Genomic DNA, 23,556 nt, shown 5'->3' with positions numbered 1-23,556 from the left:
ATCCCTCTGCATCCCCCTGCCTCCCTCTGCCTCCCTCTGCATCCCTCTACATCCCTTTGCATCCCTCTACATCCCCCTGCCTCCCTCTGCATCCCTCTGCACCCCTCTGCATCCCTCTGCATCCCTCTGCATCCCTCTGACCTTTCTGCTCCCTTTCTCTTCATCATGCCATCCACATGCACAGGAATGGTTGAGTGAACTGGATAGTGTGCATGAAAGATGGAAGAGACTTTGACTGATATCTCATTCCTAAGTGAATTTCCTCATCTCTGCAGAGCACCCAAAGCATAGGAGCAGGTCATGTACAGCCATGACTAAGCTCTGTAAGACAGTTACCATTCTCTCCATCCTCTCACTAAGGGCACAGTCTGCTCTGGAACTGAGGGTGCCTACAGGATCCCCAGGCCCTGGCAACTGCTACACAACACTTTATATTCCTACCTCTTGGTTGTGTGTGGCTCTCCACTCTCTCGTACTCACACACCAATGAGCACCAGAGAAGGAAGTCATTCAGAAGCCTCTAACCCTCCATCCCCTCAGGCCCAGGGCCAGACTCTTACCCAGCTCTGGGTACTGGGCAGCTCGGACCATGCTTCCTAAGAGATCCAGTCCAGCCACAGCAGCCACAGAGGCCTGTTTGTGTGCAGTGACAGAGCTCCAAGCTCTCTCCACACTCTGCTCAGTGCAGTGCATAGACTAAGCCCACCAGACACCTCTGACATTCTGTTCCCATTTCATGGAGAAACAGGAGATCTACCCACCCTAACATAGAGCCACAGGAGCACAGGAAGCCATGGGAATAATAAGGCCCTGGTCATAGGACAAAGTAACAAGGCAGAGGCTGGAGAGATAGCTCAACAGTTAAGAGAACTGGTGGCTTCTCTAAAGGACCAGGGTTCTATTCCCAGTAAAAACATGGCAGCTATCAACCATCAGTTCCAGAAGATCTCATGCCATCTGTGACCTTCATGGTTACTGTATGTATGTTGTGGAGTTGAGTAAATGCAGGCAGTATCATACACATAAAATAAAATGAAATATTTTTTAAGGTACACAATGCAGCAAGGTCTCTCTGGGAAGTAAGCCAGGACACATGAAAAAGAAAAGTTACATTCACAGGAGATGGAAGAAAGCATGCTACCTCCACCTCAAAGTCATAACTGCCCCCCTCTCTTCTACCTTCCTCTTCAGCCAATGGAAGGGTGGGTAGCAATGTTTTCATTCTGAACTGAACTGTCCACCCCACCCTGCCTTTGGGAGAACACATTGGAACTCCACAGCACCAATCATTGGCACCTGGAACTGGCACCATTTCAACAAGTCTCCTCAAAAACTGGTCATTTATTTTTATGTCTTGTAGCTTAATATTGTCCACCTCAATCTTTATTGTTTCACATTTACCATGGAAACAAAACCTCACCCGTCACACTGGAAAAGGAAAGGGCATCTGAGTGTAACTGTGCTGATTGCCAACTCGACAGAGTCTAGAATTACATGGAACATGTGGCTCAGGTGGGGAATGGTAGCTGCCAATACCTTCGTTATATTACTTGAGATGAGACCTGTCCACTGTGGGCAGCACCATTCTCTGGCTGGAATTCTGAATTTTATAAAGTGGAAAAAGGGAGCTAGGCAACAGTGCATCCATCACTCTCTTCTTCCTGGTTTTGGTGTGAGTTGCTGCTTCAAGCTCCTTGTGCCCTGACTCGCCCACCATGATAGGCTGGACCTTGAACTATGGGTGGAAATAACTTCTTCCTCCCCTAAGCTGCTTTACTCAGGGTGTTTTATCCCAGCAATAGGGAATGAATAAATGAATGTATTTTTCCAAGAGGCAGTTATGGCTTTGATTTCAGAAAACAAAGCTATTTAACCTATTTTTATTTTCTTAGAAGAATGTGAAATTTGTGGGAAAATAATTCCATAATTTAAAGGAGGAATTGTAACAAATGTGCTTTTATACAATGCATGAAACATATCCAAGAGTAGGAAAGTGATAGAAAGAAACCATGAGCAGTGCACGTGTTGGCTGGTGAACCTGCTGAGCTCTCCTCTTCTGTTTCTCTTCAACTCCCGATTTCCTATAACAAAATTATTGCTTGGAATAATTTTGGAAATTATTTCCATTAATAAATGGAAAAAATTAAAGGGAATAACCTTCATGAGACACTGTCCTGGACATTGCCTGTCAGCTCGCTGTTTGGTTCCTGAAACGTCAGGACCATGGTATGCATGACAGCCCCTGTGATTACATGTGAGCTGCCAACGTTCTGAGCAGACACCTGCCAGCAGGTGTAAGGATACGACGGCTTCATATGCGGAGTCACATTCAGCAGAAGGCACCTGCTCATAGTGGATACCCACAAAGGAGACAACAAAGCATCCTCTTATTTAAAAAAAAAAAAAAATGAGCCTGCAGTGGTGGCACACACCTTTAATCCCAACACTTGGGAGGCAGAGACAGGTGGATTTCTGAGTTCAAGGCTGGCCTGGTCTACAAAGTGAATTACAGGACAGCCAGGGCTACATAGAGAAACCCTGTCTCAAAAAAAACAAAAAAGAACAACAACAACAAAAATGATGTTAAAGGAATTGGTAAAATCTAGAGCACAAGATAATATCAAACAAAAGAGTTATTTTTTAAAAAGATTTATTTATTATTATATGTAAGTACACTGAAGCTACCTTCAGACACACCAGAAGAGGACGTGAGATCTCATGGTTGTGAGCCACCATGTGGTTGCTGGGATTTGAATTCAGGACCTTCAGAAGAGTAGTCAGTGCTCTTAACCACTGAGCCATCTTGCCAGCCCTGGTTTTATGTATCCCAGGGGATGGACTTAAACTCTGATCTTCCTGCCTTTATCCCATGGTTTCTGGGATTACAGGCACATGCCAAACTGAGTTTGATTTTTAGTAACTACTAATCTTTCTGCCATATTTACCTACCTGTGTCAAGAGGCATATCTGTGTGATTTTCCATTTAGTTGATTAGATGCCCATTTCAAACATCCAACTGCCCCCTACACCACTTAAACTGTCAAGGAAATATGAAGAAATGAAATCAAATTGTCACAAGGGGAATTGTCAGGTGATAGCTTAAGTCCAGGGGCAGAGTTTATGGGCCTGCACATCAAGGTGGATAACCACGGATGGCTCCTCTTGTGTCTGGCAGGCAACACTCTGAGAATGGACACATATTTTTAAGCCCTTTTCGGGTTTGTTTATTGGAGGGCATTTATCAGGACATATATGGGGTTGTCACCTCACTCTACCAGGCCCAGAGATGCACAGAAAGGGAGACCACACCTGACATAGGTTCACCTAATGGTGCTAGCAGAAGGAAGGCCCAGGTGACTAAGGTGGCTTGACAGACAGATGGTCTTTGTCAAGTCCACAGCAGGCAGGACCAAAACAAGGAGAAAGGAAGCCACTAGAAAGATCATGACCTCATGAGCTACCTGAGAATGTAAGGCAGGTTTCATTGAATTCCTCTCCAGGGAGCTCAGCCCAGATAAACCTGGTGGCCTTAGGAACAAACATGACATAAGCAATGAACACAAGTGCCCAGCACCACTGCAGACCAGAAAAAAAATGTGGGCTGGAGAGATGGCTCAGTGGTTAAGAGCACTCACTGCTCTTCCAGAGGTCTTGAGTTCAATTCCCAGCAACCACATGGTGGCTCACAATCGTCTGCAATGGGACCTGATACCCTCTTCTGGTGTATCTGAAGACAGCTTCATTGTACTCATATACATAAAATTAAAAAAATAGATCTAAAAAAAGAAAAAAAAAAAAGGTGGTGATCCCAAGCATGAGATCTGCATCCTGAGGAGGCTGAGCCAAGCATGAGATCTGCATCCTGAGGAGGCTGACCAAGCATGAGATCTGCATCCTGAGGAGGCTGAGCCAAGCATGAGATCTGCATCCTGAGGAGGCTGAGCCAAGCATGAGATCTGCATCCTGAGGAGGCTGAGCCTCCTCTGGAGCCACCTTTATGTCTTGAACCTCTTTACTAGGCTGGGATCACACCTGTGTCTGAACAGCCATCTACGGCCATGACTGCTACTTCCCCTGGGAGTCTCCATAGATGCATTGTTTTGTCTTTTCTTCCATTTTAAAAGCTTGGAGCTTGAAGACATTGTTGAAAATGAGATGAAAGTGCTCTAAGGGAAGAGGATTCCATGTCTTCTTTGCACCTTGCAGACTTCCTTACGCCAGAGTTTAAGGTAATCCTACCCTCCATAGACAGCACAACAAACTATCAACTGTCTCTTCAGTGGAGCCTCATGGTCACCACATTGTAGTATATGCACTTCCTCCTCCCATGGGCCTCCACACCACAGTGAATGCTCCCCTCAACCTTACGCATGGTGGTTCTTAATAGGCCTAACACAGAGAAGAGTGCAGGAAACTGGGCTGGTCCCTAAGACCCCTGAGGTACTGTGCATAATCCTGATCCATCCCAGAGACTGTAGGATCTCAGTTCAGGGCACTCCTCAGGCTGCATATGGGAAACAGCTATAGGCCTGAGAAATATCAATGCCTAGTGTTACCACCCAGAACTCTTATTAACTGACAAGAAGTGCAACCAAAACCTGGGATTTAAAAAAAAATCCTTGACAAACGAATGATTTGCTCAAGGTGCCTATAGTATGCATGCAAATGTATGCATGTAGGAACACACAGCACATGAGGACAGGGATCAGCAAGCATGGGACAAATGCATGCATGCAGGAACACACAAGCACATGAAGACGGGGAACAGCAAGCACGGGACAAAATATACAGCCTCTTCCTGTTGTGGGATTGTCACAGGGGAGGAGGCCAGTTCTAGGCTGGCTCTGCCTTTTCAATCCATTTGCTACTGTGAACACTCCTCATCCCCACTGTCTCAGCATCCGTTTCCCACAGCATCCTCCAAGAGCTAGCTCAAATGTCATATAAAGAGTAACACAGCCTTGAAGTAAAAGGCTTAAATGAGATGGAGTCTGAGCTGCCTTGTGGTCCCCTCCAGGGGCAGGTAGCTTCCTCTAATGACCAAGACAGAATTCTCCTTCAAGTCCTTAGTCCAAACCATCTTCCTATGAGGCTGTCTCCTCCTCAAACAGGATCATCACGAATGTAGTTGTGTGTCAATCGAAATCTGCAAGTCAATAGGCACACAACTGTAGTGATAGTTTGCTGAGAACATCTGGTTCTGCCATGGCTGGTCTCTAGGGGCAGTCCACATGCAATCCAGTTCTCAAATTTCACTTAATGAAGTGTAATCTGACATTGATAAATGAAATGCTTCACCCACCTTCTGTCAGTAAGACTGGCTAAAAATGTATGAGAACAGAAAGTGGCCCCTGGATTGCTTCTGAGAGCAGATTTCAAAACAGAAAATCCTCAGAGAAAACTGTCCTTTCTGTTTGGACCTGTGTTTCTTATAAGTAAAATCCATACATATGACCTGAGAACTTTCAAGCACCAGAAAGATTACCAGCACCCAGACAAGTGACTCTGAGCTGCGTACAACTAACACCAGACCCAGGAAACTGAAGGATGAGTTGAAGGCTGATACCTAGGTCCCATGTGGCAAATCTGCATGTATCTCAGATTAACTGAAAAAAAAATATCAGAAACAGTGATGACTATATCAGTCCAACACACTGCTATGTTGTCTAATTTACTGAGCCCTGGCAATTGATCCTCTCTATGATGCTCATCCGGACAATGATTGAACTTATAATCATAAGCTATTAAATCTAAAGGATTTAAATGTCATGGGAGTTGTAGCCCCCATCCCTAAGAATGCAAAAGAGTGTATAGACATGGCCAGTCTAGAAGAGAGTCTGGACTGCCATAGTTTAACAAGTTTCCTCTGTGGATCCAGCCACCTCACTAATACTAAACAGACCCAGTCTTATATTATGAAAGAATGAAAGTTGTAGTTTAAGAGATGAAATGGGCCATGATCCCCTAGTTCCAGGTTTCATTTCTCCATTCCTTCTCCTATCAGCGCTGTCATCATTAACAAGAACTCATTTTCATCAACAATGCTGTCATAACTGTCATCCTCATCATCACCATCCTCATCATCATCATCATCATCACCAGTGTGGTTATCATCAACATCACTATGGTTATTGTCATTATTAACCACCATCAGTGTTATCTTTGTCGATAAAATCACCATCATTATCATCACTATCATCACCACCAGATGCATCTCTATCATCACCATTGATCATAGATTTGTCACTATCACCACCATCATTACCTTCCTTTTCATCATTCATTCACCATCATTGCTGTCACTGTCATCATTATCAATATCATAACCATAACTGTCATCATCATCATCATCATAATCGTCATCATAACCACCATCATTAGTGTCACCATAATCATCAAATCCTCCATCCCTTTCCTCGTGGTCATCATCATCATCATCATTGTTGGCATCATGACCACCATCGACAGCATCATCACTTCTGGCATCTCTTTCCTTGATATCACTCCATCATCCTTGTCATCATCACAGCTGCTATGTCATTTGATGAATCTCATCTGTATGCTGACCTCTACTACAGCCTTTATGCCATGATCACCAACTATTAGATAAAAGCTATTATCATCAGTTTAGAGAAAATGAAGGCAAGTTTCTAAAACGTTAAACAGCTTACTTAGGAGAATACAAGTATAAAGAGACGGTAGCTCAGATTACAGACAAACAACATTTGTGCAAATCTGGAACCCATCTAACTATGTGGTTGTGAACAGCTTCTAACCTACCCAGGCCTCTTTTCCCATTACATTTAGATACTGAATAAACCCATCACATAGTTTTGTTGGAGAAACACCACCTTCCCACCCAGTCCTGTCCATTTACATCTTGAATTTCTCCTCTGATACGTAGGGCCCATGTGAACCTAGTGTCCCTAGGTTCCAATGAAATAATGCATGTGAAATCTCCAAAACACGTTAAGGTGTCATAAAACATTTGTAATAATTTGTAGCCTTTTTATAAATCTTCCTATATTTTGGCTAATATTCTTAATAACAGAACATAGAATACTGTCAGGCTAGGGTTATTTACCTAAATCAATTTTGCATTGTAATTTGCAAAGTCTTCAATGGTAAAGTGCTCATTTGCATTGATTTGCATATCCACAGAGACATAGCATCCATGCTAATGATGTGCATGTTAAAAACCATAGAAGTTGTAACAAAAGCTCAAGCTCACTCTCTGTGCCCTAGGCTTCTTGGCATAAAGTATGGTGGCAGCTTAGCATACACAGGTCACAGGACTGTTTACAGTAAGAAGGCTTCATGGGGAACGGCTGACCTAACCATTCTCAGCTCTGAATGCTCATTGGTCACCTTTGGTATCTTATGAAAAGCAGGAAAGGAAAGGTCCTAGCTGTGCTCACCCTAAAGATTCTGATTTTATTGTGTTCATTGGAGCCTAGGCTTCTGTGTTTTCTAAAAGCTGACACATTTCTAGTGGGCAGCCAAGGCTTCTTTTACAGGTGAGAAATAAGAGAAGTGACTTCCTATTGAAGGGTGGAGGCAGATCTGACTTCCAACCCACTGTATTTGGACCTAGAGATCACAACTATGTGCCCAGGTACACCCACTCATGCATGTACACACCAGGGGTGCAGTTTATAAAATGAGCATAGTATTCCACAAAGAACAGACTTAAAACTGCATGGCTTGGGGTCTAGTTACATTGACTGTGCTTTGTTTTTTAAGAATAGAAAAACAAATGTAAGTTGACACGTTGTCGCCCTGTAGTAGAGTATCCTGCTTTTAACATAGTTTGAGCAAATCCTCATCCCCTCAAACAAGAACAGCAGCAAGGCCTCCCAGATCACCCATGAGGCCATGAACAGCTCTTTGTGCCATGCAGCCAGAGAAAAGCATGAAGAATTGCAATCTGGATTCCCCTACTGCCATCATAATGGGGTCTGGGAAAATAACAAAGCAGAAATAAAATAATTCCATTTGCGCATAGGATATACTAAAATATGGTGATAGCTTTCTATGTCAACAAGTAGGGGGAAGTACCATAAACTTCATTCTGTCTGGCCGAAGAACTTAGGCTAGAAGGGACCCTGGAAATGACAGGTGCACATTCTAAGAGCGGCGCGTGGGATATGCTGTTTCTTAGTTATTTTTATTTTTCGCATTTCTACATTTTTAAAATCTTAAGGAAGCTGGGGAGAACTTACCACATGTGCTGCCCTCTCACCTCTGAAAAGTCAGAGGAGCCAGTGCGAGAAACCAGCATGCAGAACTCACCCCTTGGCAACCTCACCAATGGAACTGCTCCAGCAACAAACAAGGCAAATGTACATAAAGGAGGAAATGGCAGTGGTAACTCAAGGTGGACAAGCTTGATGCAACCCCAGCTGTTCCTAACTGGAGGATATCATAGTGTAAAACTGCGGAAACACCAGGGCAAGGCCTGTCTCCAGAGATCCTGTGCCACATACGATCTTAAGAAATTGGAAGCAGAAACCCCTGTGGTTGAATTAGTGAAGGCTGAACGAAGTTGAGGAGAAGGGCGATCCTATAGAAGGACTAGCAGTCTCAATTAATCTGGCCGCCAGAGATCTCTCAAACACTGGGCCACCAAACAGACAGCACACACCAGCTGATATGAGGCAGGCCCCCAACTCAGGGGACTGCCATGTCTGTGTTCATTCAGAGATGATGCACCTAACCTCAAGAGACTGGAGGCCCCAGAGAGTTTAAAGTTCAAGTGGGGTGGGGGATGGGGACATCCATGTGGAGACTGGGGGGGTGCGGGGGGAGGAGGTGTGGGATGTGGAGCAGTCAGAGGGTGGATGGGGGGCAGGAATGGAATATGGAGTGTGAAAAATAATTAATTTATAAAGTTAAAAAAAGAAGAAGGTAAAATGAACCTTATTATAAAGAACTATATAAAAAGAAAGAAATTGAATGAAGCAGTTTGCTGGCTGGGCAGGAGACACTGGCTCTCCCCAGTGGGTCACTCACAGATGGGGGGGCTAGCCCTACAAATATCCTTTGGACAATGAGTGCCCATGGAAAGGGTCTCTGTCAGCATAGACAGACTTAAAATAAACCCTGGTCTGTTTGGACTTTGGTCCGGAGACAATGCTGTAGGAAGCTGCTTCCATTCATTCCCTGCTGCTCCAGTTCTTCCACGATTTGACACTGCTCAGAAAACTGGGGAGCTGACCTTTGACAATCCGACTCCTGCATGACTTGATTGGGCTCAGGATAACAGCCAGAGAAATCTGCTCAGGCACCTTGGGTTTGGAGGAGCCAGGAACCATTGCCAAAGGTCCACCATGTTCAAGGCAATGATATTTCCCTCCTTCTTTGGACTATCAGTTTTATGCTAACAAAAATTGGTTTTGTTTCTTTTGTAAGAAGAGAAAAAAACCAAAAAAGTAAAACATCCTGCCCCCTCATGACAACTGACAACAGTGTGAGTCTGAGGAAGAACTCGCCCAGAATGTCAAGGTCCACACAACTGATTTCAAGCCTAAGGAATAAGGACATGAGGAAGTGGACCACCTCACACCCCTCAACACAAAGTGTTTCTCTTACTCTTGAATATTGAAGCAACAAAGAACACTTCCTAAATGAGTGAGCTAGCCTATCTCTCTGCCTTGAAGGTATCAGGACTGATTCATTCCACTTCTTCAAGCTAATTTTTCGAGAGAAACTATAACACACGACACTCAAAAGACACTTCAGTTTGCTGCATTCCTGTCTCCAGCCTAGCAGTTGTTCTTGGAGATAGTACATGTGTGTATGTGCATGCATGCATGTGGAAAGGTGTGTGTGCCTGTGTGAGTGTGTGTTTGTGCACGTGTGTGTGTGTGTGCGTGTGTCTTGGCACTCTTCATATAAGCACTAAAGGAGCCTGTGTGGTCAATCCTAATTGCTAACTTGATGTAGTTTATAATCACTATTGAAAACAAATCTCTGGCCACAAAAAAAAAAAATGTTTCTAGATTAGGTTGACTGATCTGGAAAGATCTACCCTAAATGTGGACAGCACCATTCTCAGGATCCTGGACCGAATAAAAAGCAAAAAGAAAAGCTAAACAAAATAACTCCTTATAGTCTGCTTTTTGACTGTCTTAAGCTCCTGCAGCCATGCCTTCTCCACCATGGTGGGCTGTGCATCCTCACCCTGAGCCAAAACTAACTCTTCCTTCCTTAAGTTGCTTTGTCAGATATTCTGTTGTAGCAACAGGAAAGTAACTAATCCAGACCATGTAGATAGTCACTCCTCTCCTCCACATCACAACTAACGCAGAAGGAAAGAGTAAAGGCTGCTGTGATTTTCACAAACATGCACGCACATATGCATGCACAAGCACATCTTCGTGTACTCACACACATGCACACACATATGCATGCATGAACATGTCTCCATGTACTCACACACATGCACATTTTCACACATTAATCCTATGGCCTTTGCAAAGCAAGTAGAGAGTTTAGTCAGCAGAAGAACCAGAAGATCCCTTATCGTTTGTGTCTGGGTAGGATTCTGCCAAGTGTGTCACTAGCAACAAACAATCTAAGTTTGCTTTCTGGCAAGTAAGGACCATGCCTGTCCTGCACAGCTCACGTTGAAGCAGAATCTGAACAATAATACATATGAAAGCCCAGTGAACACACGAGGTTAATGCCCGTCGACCCTTATAGTATATAATTGTGTGTTGGCACAGCTGTGGTGTAGCCCATGAACACTGTGACCCAGGTCAATCTAAAACAGATTCCGTCTAACCCTGCTCTCACCCTCTCGGCCAGCAACTCAGAGTGAGTGGTACACGGAAGACAGTGCCATGTAGACCACCCCTCCCCCAGTTGACTTACAGTGTACAAATGCCACTTCCCTTGGAAATACACTTCCAAAGGTGCCATAAACAGATGTCCCTTGGATAGTAACTACACATTTGAGATGCCCTTGGCTCAGTCACAGCGTGTGCCACAGCCAGCGTGTGCCACAGCCAGCGCATGCTGGACCCAGAGGCTGTCTGTCTACACGCCTCTTCCCCAGATGCTGTGAGGTCATACTACGGCTGGAAGATTCATACAATTAAATCATGGGATGGCTATAGCAACCCGGCAGAGAGCCAGCTGTCACACACTGGCCGGCACACCACAGGTTGGACACTTCCATGCCCAGAGGAGAACACTTTAGAATCCTCAGTCCCTACATGGACGCAATACTCTGCTTTAGTGACAGAGGCTTCGTGTGCTTTCTGAACGATGGCATCAATACTCATTAATCAGGGAGTCTTTTGGTCATAGATGAAAATATTAACAGCTTGGTGACCTCAGGGACCCATTTCCAATGCCCTTAGCAAAATGAATCAAAATTACATAAGGACTTAGCAGATTTTTCTAGTATTGCAGCAAGCATAACTCATCCTATGAAAGAAAAGCTGAAGAAGAGGCGAACAATACCACCAAAACCAAAATGTCCTTCTGGCAGCAAGCCACTGCTCTCACTAAACAAAGCATCCCATACAGACCTGCTTTGTCAAGGCGTGTCTACAACAGAGCCTTGGTTGGGTTTTAGCTGAAACAAGCACCCACAGGGGCACTAGCTCAGCCTATCATGCCCCCAGGCCCTCATCCCTGGAGGAAGACTGCAAATCAGAGAGACTAAGTGTGCACTCCCTGCCCCTCCTTTCTCTGTAATCTAGTACCATCTCCATGGCAACCAGGCTCCAGGAGAAATGGAGAAGAGGTTTCCCTACTCCCTGGCAACAGGGGCTTTATAAACTGCAAAACACATTCTGGGACGCTGGTCCTGAGAAGTCAGGAGGTCTAGATGGCCCTGAAGTGTATTCACTGAAAATCTGCACTTAGCTTCAAAAGAACACTCACCAATATAATAGTTAACAATGGTATACACACCATAAGTATTAATTTTTTGAAAAACAAGTTGGCTACAAATATCTTCTTTACAAAAAAAAGAAAGAAAGAAAGAAAGGAAAGAAGGAAGGAAGGAAGGAAGGAAGAAAGAAAGGTTTTGTGCATCCAGAAGACAAAAACTTGCAAAGCTAGAACTACTCTAGTATGATCCTCAGGTACCTTTCCTAATGGCCAATCTGTTTAGCTTGTGCTACTCAGGCCTGGTACCACTTAAAACAGGGTATCCTTCTTGAGCATCCAGATAGGTGTCAGACTTAGCCAGGGTAGACAAATGTGGCCAGACTCTGCAGAAAGTGACCAGGTAGACTGAGGCAGACGGCCATGGGACATGGCTCTTAGCCCTGTTCCCTTTCCTTGCACAACCCCACAGGGTAGCCCACCTGACACTAGTCATCAATCATATCAAAACTTAATCATTGAGAGAAGATACACAGTTGGATCTATAGGCACTCATAAATGTGCTATTTCGTGAAAAAGCTGATTCAGCTCTCATGCTGGGTAGAAGAAACAGATACATGTCTCACAGGTAGGTGCTGCACATCTGAAGATGTTGGTTGGGACACATCCACATTGTGAGCTGGGCCCAGGAGCTGCCTGCTCATACTCCTCCTAACCAGCTACTGTGACCACAGCTACCATGCCCAGAAGTCAGATACATGGGAAGATTTACAACCCAGAACCCTGGAAGGACTGCAGAGAGCCTGCTGTCATATAGCTGACCGGGCCCTGAGAAAGGACAGCTGTGAGTAACAATCGAGTGAGCCCACCTCCCGGGGAGCTAATGTAAAGAGTGGAAAGCTTGCAAACAAGTTTTCTCAGTTACATACTTCCTCATCTCCTCATGTTTAAAACTGGTGGGTTTGGGAGTTAATTTGACATATGGGTAAAATCATTCAGAAACTAGAGCTAAAATGGAAAGTGTATGACAGAAAATGTCGGTGCATGCATCCAGCCTGCACCTGGAGCCGGGGGCAGCCCAGCACTGAGAGCCACACCCTCTTGAAGGTCCCTAGTCCTGCAAACATAAAGCAGGTGACACTCCCTTAAGGCAGGTGGGGAGGCCAGGACATCTGAGCTTTGTCAAGCTTTGAGGGGAAACTGAGAAATTTACAGAAGCACTGATGACAGGGTGGTACGCCCTGGGATCCCAGCCATCGTGTGCCCCTTGACAGTTGCGCTTGCAAAACTCTCAGAACTGAGGGGCAAAAGGGGAGGGGTTGGTGAGGACACGAGACAGCTTCTCAAACTCAGGCCCGGAAGTCAAGGAGTGGAAGCATTTCCTCTCCAAGTCCCATAGGCGCAAGCAGGGAGATCCTCGGCTTCAGAGGTTCAGAGGTTCAGGACAGTCTCGAACTGTGACCCGTGTGTGGCCATGTAAAGTCCTCTGCAAAGGCCTGTGAGGACACCAGCTCCCTCCTGATCTAAGCACAGTGCTTTATTTAGCCTCATACTAGGACGGCCATTTCCTTCATCAGAGCTGTGTAGGGTGAGACCACAGCATGCGTACTAGAGACAGATAGCACAAGTAAACCTCCCGTGTGTGTTTTATTTCTTGCTTAGGCAACCTGAGGAAACTGAGGGAGCTCACCAGAACAGGGTCTCACTAAGCAAAGCAACTATAAGGAAAAGACCTTGGATAGAATAAATAAATAAAATAATTTTTTAAAAGGGCCTTGGGCCAGGTGGTGGTGGCGCCCAGCACTTGGGAGGCAGAGGCAGACAGATTTCTGAGGTCTACAGAGTGAGTTCCAGGGCACCTAGGGTTATACAGAGAAACCCTGTTTCAAAAAACAAAACAAAACAAAACAAACAAACAAAAAAAAGACCTAAAGACCTAAAGACCTTGGATAGTGTACACCCTGCCTGTACTTCCAGTCAATAGTCTCCATGACAACTGTACTGGGCAGGGATTTTTCCCAGGCCTCGGTCCCTCTGTGATAATTCTCTTCAGTTCCTAGGATCACAGCTTAACCAGGTCCAGTCATCAACATGCTGACTGTCCTCTATTCTTCGGTCACTCTACTAGATGTGGGCTTACCCCTCTGGGCTATCCTGTACTTCCTAGGGAACATTTTTTTTTTGGTTTTTCAAGACAGGGTTTCTCTGTGTAGCCCTGGCTGTCTGTAGACCAGGCTGGCCTCGAACTCAGAAATCCCGATGTCTCTGCCTCTGGATCAAAGGTATGTGCCACCACTATCAGATTTTCCTAGGGAATCTTAAGACTTATTCTTAATTTGCTTATTCTTACCTCCTGGTCTCTTTCCTTGTTGCTATGACGAAATAGCCTATCAGTAAGTGACTTGGAGGAAAGGGGTTTTATTGTAGCTCACAAGTTCAGGTTGCAATCTCTCATGGCAGGGAAGCCACAGAGGAAGGAACTTCTAGCTACTCACTCCACAGCCACAGTCAGGAGCGGAAAGAAATGAGTGAGTGTGTGCATGCTTATCTGGGCTCACCCCGTCCCAGCTGGCTTGGCACCGCTGTGATAAAACACTGACCAAACAGCTCGGCTCCGGGGAGAAAAAGACTTATCTGACTTGAAGGTTCCAGTCCATCATCAGAGGGAGCCAAGACAGGAGCTTGAGGCAGAAACCATGAAGGAATGTTGCTTACTGGCTGGCTCCCTGGCTTGATTAGTTACCCTTGTCAAAGACACTCAGACTCACCAATGACCTTCTGGGCTCCAAAGGACTTGGGCAGTCTTTCTTCTCTGGCTCAGCCATCCACAACACACGCTCTCTCATGCACACACACACACACACACACACACACACACACACACACACACATATCCATACATGCATACACACACAAACACAAACACATTTATATATATACACATACACAGACATACATACAACACACATCCACACATGCATATACACACATACATTCATAGACACATACCCACATGCATAGGCATACATACCCATACATACACACACATGCAAGCACACAACAGACATGCACACACACACAGAGACACACACACTTGTTTTGTAGGCTCAAGGTGGCTCTACTACACACCTGCTGCTATCCTTGGTGGTCAACCCACAGTCCTGGTATCTCCAACATTCTGGAGCCTCCACTGCCACCAAGGTTACACCGTCTCCAGTGGCTTCTCCTGGCTTCTTTAAGAACTTTGACCCTACCACATTTTGCTAAACTTGGGCTTTTCTTTATGACCCCGTCAACCCCTTGGGTTTCTACTGAAGCTGTGCCTTCACTGATCTGATGTTCTCTCCCAGCCCCTCTTCAGCAAAACTCCAACTCTGCCACAGGGTGCCAAACCTCACCTAGTCCTCATGACACCTTCACGCCTTCAAGACCAACACACATGGGAGACTCTTACACATACTTGCCAGGTTCTGCTGCCAGCTTGATGAACAGCCGCATCATCTCCCATAACAGACCACAGGTCCTGTGTGCTGACCCTGGAGAAATACTTCCAGAAGGTTTTACCTAATGCATGCTGGTCCCTCACCACAGCTTGTTCTTCAGCCACAGCTAACCAGTATCTACTGCCTCAGTGAAGAACAGGATTCACTTCCTCAGATTCTTAATACAAAATGTCACAACGGATGCCTTGAGAGAGCCTTTGAAGACTCTCAGACTCTCTGAACCTTCACAAGGCAGCTTGTCATCCCACACTCCGAGGATGGCAGGGGGATGGCAGGGGTTGTGTATGCATGTACTGGCTTGTCTTTTCTTAGCATTTTATCTTACAAGCTCCCATAAGTACCCCATTAAGCTCTAAGCACTCAATGGTTTTTCCAGCCCAAAGTCCAAAATGCTTCCAGAGTCTTCCTAGGAAGCAGGACAGCTATGCTTTTCTTAGCAATATACCATCTTTGGTACCAACTCTGCCTTAGTTTGTTTTTTGTTGCTGTGTTAAACAGTTCACCCAAAAACAGCTAGGCAAGGGAAGAGTTCATATGCAGTCCATCACTGGGGGAAGCCAAGACAGGAGTGTAGAAACAGAAACCATGGAAGAACACTACTTACTGGCTCCCTCTCCCTGGCTTGCTCAGCTACCTTTCTTGTACAGCACAGGCCACCTGCCAAGGAAGGGATGACACTACCCATAATAGACTTGGCTTTCCTACATTAATTAGCAATCAAGATGGTGTCCCACAGACATACCCACAGGCCATTTGATGGAGACAATTCCACAACTGAGATTCTCTTTTCCCAAATATGTCTACAGCCATGTCCAGCTGATCAGTTGCATACCTCTCCTAACAATTTCTCTGACTTCTTCAGGGTATGAGATGCAGATGACTGTGTACTGTGAATTGTATTACAAATAGCAACTGCAATGTGAAAATCCAAGCTGAATGCATATATCATGCGGTGATGTTTCTGGGAACTGAGCCTACAAAACTCCAGTACAGTCTGAAACGGTGTTGGTAAGACAGTCAACGGAAGAGTTTTGAGAATGGGACACCAACCAAGGCCACATTGCAAAGACACATGGTGCTCAGAGTTCTGACCATAATACCCAGCTTAGGGAAGATCTTGAATTCCTATGACCTGGGCTCCATGTAGAAACTGGAAGATCCTCTGTTTTAGAACAATGAGATCCATCATCTCCCTGGAGTTTGTCATTCTGTCATAAAGCCACCAGTGAGGTCACTGTGACACAACACTGCCAACACTGAAAGTACTGCCCTCCCTTGCTCACAACCCACCAACTGCCAGCCCAGAATGTATAAGGAAATGCAGTTTCACAAAGACTCGTGGCATGAAGGGTGCATGCTGTCAGTAGTCCGGGCAGGCAGCAAAGAGTGCAACTGACCCTGCATCTATAGGGCAGTCTGCTTCAGTCTGTGGTGACGCTGTCAACCACCCTGGAGAATCACAAAGCATGCCACTGTGCAGCATGGCTTCCTCAGCATGAAGCTATAAATACTGATGAGGAAGAGCAGAGCGGGTGTGGACTTGGCCCCATTCCCTCTTCTTCTCCCCCAACCTTCTGCCCCATGCCCAGAAAACTCCTGACAAGACATCCTTGAAAGAGGAGAAACACAGAGTCCCCAGAGCCAAGTAGCCCAGGCCATCCTCGACATCAGAGTATGTGGGATGAGTCATGGATGTTTTAAAATGAGCTGAATCTACCACGATTCACATCTAGGCATTAATGCCAAGGCTCAGAATTAAAGAGCTTTTCTAGTTAATATGCCAAATTAGACTTAGCTTCACATGGTTTAATTCGGTAATTAATTTCCATCTCTTTTGGAGTTTGATTAATTGAAATTTGGGAGTGGAACAGGCTATCGGTCACATCAGTGCTACTATAATCTTTATGTCTCACACCTGGGTTCTTCAGGCTTCTACTGGAGAGGGCACTACAGGGACCAGTGAGTGCACCCGGATCTGTAACAGCACATACCAGGAAGTGGTACCTGACATCATCTACAATCATGTGCATAAAACACAGTCTGCCAGGGCACACAGCAGACAGATTCTCTTTGCATGAGAGCATAGGCACATTTGCATAGCTTTGTTTTTAAGTTGTCTATGGTAAACCTGAGGGAGAAAATGTTGATGACTGACATTTTTTTTTTATAAAGTTGGCCCTTGCTGCCCTCTCCTGTTAGTAAGAGAACACCAAGAAGCCACCTTACACAGGCTGCCACATTCACCATAGAGAAGACCACAAGGAAAAAGCCAGTGAGCAGCAGTCTCAATTGGCTCCCACATCAGCTCCTGCCTCCAACTTCCTGCCCCGCCTCTAATGACACACTATGCTGTGAATTTGTAAGCAAGATAGACCCTTTCCTCCCAGGTTCCTTTTGATCACTGCATAGCACTCCTAACTAGGACACACCCCCAAGAAACTGAGCACAGGGGAAGTGTCTCAGGTCCCTACCATTGTTCTGTGTTGGTTTTTAGGCTGAAGACCTAACTTTTAGTCCTGAACTTTTCCAGTTCATAGTGAAAAGGCCATTGACAAGAAACCAGAAAAAACAAACAGGGAAGTGTTCTAACAGACATTGCAGAGCTGTGCTCTGGAACCAGAGCCTTTGTCCAAGACCAAACACTAACCAACCAGGAAGGCCTTTTTATGTTTGTATAACGATGATTACAAACTAGGAGTTAGTGCAGTGACTCACACTGCCCTCCCAGGACCTCACACCACCAATCTGGACCGCCTTCATTCATGTGGCAGGAATACCTGCACACAAAGAAAGTCGCCTTAACCAAGCAGGGACTTCTCCAGATTAGAGAGCGGCCTCAGCTACAACCTCCCTCCCAGACTGGTGCGTTACACAAACAGGGCTCTAGTTACCCATCCTGACAGTCCCCGTGGGACACTCAGTGGTCCTGTTTCTTTTCTGTGCTAGTCTAAACGGTCAACTTTTCTTATTGCTATGGCCAAAAACCTGATACAGGCAGCATAAAGGAAAGGGGCTTAATTTGTTTACTTATTTTTAGATTTATGTATTATATTGTATGTGTGCAAGTGGTTTTGCTCACATGGTCCAGGGGCTCATTACCCATGGGCTAGCTTTATTACCCATAAACAGCCAGTCCTTGCTCACCTTAGTGTCTTACCTTGCTTGGACTAATATACACATCTTTGGAATCTATTAACGTATCATTAGCTTCTATCCACTCAAAAGCAAAGAATGTCATCAGAGCGTGTGTGAAGCTTGTAGAAACAACCCCTACCCATCTGTAACAGCCTCACTGATGTGAGCCACCAGCGTATTTTAAACTGGCCTTCATTTATGACTGTCTTTGTTCTATAAAACTATGAAACTGCTTTCACATTGGAATATAGAATTCGGGGTGACCTAAACCTGTGCTCCTGGGTCATGATTATTAAGTTACATTCCAGAATAAACTATCTCTTATCCCAAGGTGAGAGTTGTGTTTTTTCATTAACAAAAACAAAAGAAATAATTTCTTCTACCCAGGTACACAAACATTTGTCACCAGGGAAACGGCATGCGTCTTTGGGTATTCTTGGCTTCATTAGTAAAAGAATTCAGAAACGGACTCAAAGGAAATTTGCAGGACAATTTTATTAGAATTTAAAGGAAACACAGTGCACTTGAGGTAGAAATCCTGTCAGCCACCAGGAGGGGAGGTGGGCGTGGGAAAGGTCACGCCCTTTTAAGTGAATCCTAGAATAGAAATAGCTTATTCAGGAAAATTAATTAATTAATTAATTAATCAATCAATCAAATTAAAAAATTCTTGAAGTACGAAGTAGGCTAGTGAGCCCCCAAAGAACACAGTTGTGCAGGGCATTCTCTTCTATAGACTCCCTCCTCTTTCATCCGTTGGATTTCTAGGGCTGTGTGCAGTGCATGCTCTGTTTGTCAGGGTTGGGAGGACTTCCTCAGCTACCTGGCTTCTTTGGTGTTAATCTCCAGTATAGCTTTTTCCAGGTCCCTCTCTCCCTTCACACTCTTTTGATGAGTCACTCAGCCTTTTGCAGTAAATACTTCTTCAGCTGAGGGCCCTCCCTGCTCGGGAGAGCAGAATACAAATGAAGTAAAAGGCTGGCATAGCCCAACAGCCAGAATGACCTTTCCAGTGGAATTTTCCAACACCCTCTGCTCACAGCCAGGCACTTCCAGCACCTGTGTGGCACAGGGCCACTAGGAGGAGGCGGCTGTTTTCTTTTCTTTTTTAAAAATATGGAATGCATCATGTTAGCACAGGACCCATGCTAATCTTCTCTGTACCATTCGAATTTTAACATGTGTGCTGCCAAAGTGAGCATAGGGCTATTTGTTAAGTACCCTGGCTACCAAGAGGGAAGTGCCTGCTTGTTCTGTACCCATAAAATGGAACCATATATTGTTAACTGCTTTATGTTAAACACTCGGGTATTAGATAGGTGGTTAGAAGAAACAGGCCCAAAGGTCACTGAGTGGGCCGCACCTACATACCTATTAATATATTATTTTTTATCACAGTTACCTTTCCTTAGAATTTGAAGCACCAGCCGGGCAGTGGTGGCGCACACCTATAATCCTAGCACTTGGGAGGCAGAGGCAGGAGGATTTCTGAGTTCAAGGCCAGCCTGGTCTACAGAGTGAGCTCCAGGACACCCAGGGCTATACAGAGAAACCTTGTCTCAAAAAACCAAAAAAAAAAAAATTTTTTTTTGAAGCACCATATCTGTAAAGAAATGTCTGTAAGAAAATATTTGAAAAATATAAAAATATGAGGAAAGTAACAGTGACTACCCAGATAAAGATCCAGAACTTGGCATGTGCCTTTAGACCCTTCCCATCCCATCTGCACAGCAGTCAATATATCAAATGGGTCTCCCTTAAAATGCTGCACTCAGTGCTGTTAACTTTCTTCATGGTCAGTTTCTAATGCCTGCCTAATATCTGAATCATGGATAGAACAGAAGTGCATGATAAATGCTGACTGCCACCAACCAGATCTACAATCACCTACAAAGCAGACTTCCAAGTTAGCCTGACTGAGGTAGGAAGGCCTACTCTGACTTCAGACAGCTCCATTCCATGGGATGGGAACCAGCCAACAACCAGATCTACAATCACCTACAAAGCAGACTTCCAAGTTAGCCTGACTGAGGTAGGGAGGCCTACTCTGACTTCAGGCAGCTCCATTCCATGGGATGGGAACCAGCCAACAACCAGAACTACAATCACCTACAAAGCAGACTTCCAAGTTAGCCTGACTGAGGTAGGGAGGCCTACTCTGACTTCAGGCAGCTCCATTCCATGGGATGGGAACCAGCCACCTCATGCTTCTGCTTCCTCACTGTGATGATGATGCCATGATGCACTTTAAATGGAGAGCCTTCACATTAAACCCTTCCTCACCTACTTGCTTCTTGTTGGGTGTTTGGGCACAGCAACAAGAAAAGTAACTCAAAATTAAAAAAATAAATAAATAAAAGCATTCTCTGCAGCTGGAGAGATGGCAAAGCATTTAAAAGCAGTGACTGCTCTTCCAGAGGACCTGAGTTTGGTTCCCAACACCCACATGGTGGCTCACAACTGTCTGTAACTCCTGTCCTAAGGGGAATCCATCTCCCTCTTCTGGTCTCTGTGGGCACTGCATGTATGCACAGACATACATGCAGGCAAAACATACGTACATATATAAATAAACAATAAACTTTTCTTAAAACTGTTATTTTAATATTCATGATGCACCCACTAGAATGTCTAGAATTAACATAGCCATCACTGCAAAGGATTATTTGTGCTGAAAGATTCCTTTAGTACTTTGGGTCATGGAGTACTTTCTTAGAATGTATATCATAGGAGTCAGATTACAGCTCAGGATTTATAGAGCCCTGGGATGCCTCAGTAGACCATTGATGTAACAGTTTTTAGTCTGTACAAATTTGCTTTAACTGTTTCACGCTCTTGGAATTCCTTTTTAGGACATAGTGTCTAGTTTCTGAACATGCACCATTCAGAGTTACTAGTTCTGGAAGGAAATCCACTTCCAAGACTTTTGAAACAGATTTTCTTCACTCTGAGGAATCCCATGTGACTAATCTAAACTCCAATTTCTGCAGCCCACTCCAATATGGCAAAATACTCAGAACACTTTCAGTTTTTCCTCTAATGACCAAATACTATTTCAAAGTTTACATTTTTCAGTGCTTTTGAATGTGGAATATTGTGGTTGTTATAAGTGTCACTCAAAACACCTATGTGTTTAAGACTAGTCCCATATGTTAGAGTCAATCATTGAGAAATGTTTGGATCCCAAGGACTCTGACCTAATCAGTGCATTGATCAGTGAACATAAAATTCGTAGTTTTGTGGTATTATTGAGAAGCAGTAGAAATAAAAATACAGCTTGGTGGGAAATGGCTCCTGGGGCAGCTTTGAAGTATGCACCATATTCCTGTCTCCTTCAGCTTCCCATCCGCCGTGAGATGGACAGCTTTCCTCCTCTGTACTCTCTTCTGCTTCATGTTCTGCTTCCCTTGTGTCAAAAGGAGTAGAGACAGTTGACCCGAGACCAGTGGTTCTCAGTCTTCCTAATGCTGAAACCCTTCAATACACTTCCTCATTCTGTGGCAACCCCCAACCACAAAATTATTTACCTCATAAATGAAATTTTGATACCACTATGAATTGCGATGAAAATATTTGGGGAGATAAAGATTTGCCAAAGGGGTTGCGATCCCCAGGTTGAAAACCACTGCCATGAACCAAAAGCCCCCAAAACCATAAGTCAAAATAAGGTTTCCCACCTTTTAAGTTCCTTTTTTTCTATTATTTTACCATAACAATAAAAAGCTACCATACATGATGGTAATAATATGCTCATGCTGTTAAGTTTACTAACCCAATCGTTTTCAAAGCTCAGTGGCACTGAGAAAAGAGCCATTTCTAGAACTTTCTCATGTCCTAAACTGAAGCCCAGCAAGAGTTAACAACCCCATAACCCCACCTCCAGACACTGCTTCCCACCACCCAACGTTCTGCCTTTGAATATGGCACTCTTAGAGTCACGGAAGGTAAAATTGGGCATCATTTGTCTTTTCCTACGGTTGGCTAATTTTACTGAGCACTATGTCTCTGTGTCAAGGATAGTCTACTGTGTACAGGACCAGGTTTCCTTTCTCTACCCACCAAAGGACAAACTCTGACTGTCTCCATTTTGGGGATATTATGGAAAAGTCTGTAGTGCCCGCAGGTGTGTACATACTTCTCAGAGAACCACGCCCACTTGTCTACTCCAGTAAAGTCTGCAATATCAGCGTTAAAAGCCTGATCACGGACAAGAAGCGTTATGACTTTAAAGGGAGTTTATGCTTCCTGGGTATTCAGTCAATCGTTGGCATCTCCTAACTCAAATGTGTTCCAGATTAGTCTTTCCAATCGTCAACACGCCTTCTTATTCAGGGATAAAGGTACCCCAAGAAATGATTTGTAAATGGCTAAAACTTTAGATTGGGCATTGTTCCCTGGCCAGCACAATGTTCCAATATATCCTAATTTATTACCAAACTGTAGTTAGCTTGGAATTTCTCACAAGGAAGCTGCCTTATCAGACAGGGTGTCCTCAGAGTTAGCAACAGAGGACAGCACCATTGCTTACTATAAACATAGTTAGAATTCTCAGGGCAGTCCCACAGAAGACAGAACTGTTTTACATACCAGAGAGTAATCGAAGGGCTTCCCTCACTCAAGGGCATTTTCAGGAACTCCTTGCCTCCCATAGAACCAGAGAATTAACATGGGAATACCAAAAAGCCCCAGCTGGGAGGGCACCACTGCTCTTCCACTTCACACTTGGATACCTGATCTTACTGACGTTGATGTGACCATTACTTGCTTACATGATCTTACTGACCTTGATGTGACTGTCACCTGCTACGTGACTTTCGTCATTCACCCTGTTTTCTGTATACTATATTAGCCTGGTTTTTCACTTTGTGCACGAACTTAGATGGACTAGGACTTAGACTTAGATTCATTCATTCACATTCAAGCTTCGAGCCTCATGCAGTCCACCCAGGTGCTCTGGGCCTGGGGGGGAGGGCAGTGCAGTGTCTGTCCAGAAGAGGTGGCTGCTTCAGACCCAGTGTGTTTCAGGTGGCCTCAGATGTACCTCAACTGCTGAGCTGCTAGATTTCTCGTTTCTCTT

At 44.7% G+C, this 23,556-nt stretch overlaps 1 protein-coding gene and 1 pseudogene across 2 annotated transcripts in view; both read right to left on the bottom strand.

Moving 5' to 3' along the window:
* Window positions 1–23,556, bottom strand: part of Ptprn2 (protein tyrosine phosphatase receptor type N2) — a 790,024-nt gene that overhangs the window by 680,197 nt on the left and 86,271 nt on the right. The window lies entirely within an intron of this gene.
* LOC116081252 lies at window positions 19,590–19,681 on the bottom strand (annotated as a pseudogene).

Source organism: Mastomys coucha, unplaced genomic scaffold (genome assembly GCF_008632895.1).
Source record: "Mastomys coucha isolate ucsf_1 unplaced genomic scaffold, UCSF_Mcou_1 pScaffold6, whole genome shotgun sequence".
NCBI classification, from domain to species: Eukaryota; Metazoa; Chordata; class Mammalia; order Rodentia; family Muridae; genus Mastomys; species Mastomys coucha.
Note: the sequence above shows the minus strand (reverse complement) of the source record. Positions and strands in the feature narration are given on the sequence as shown.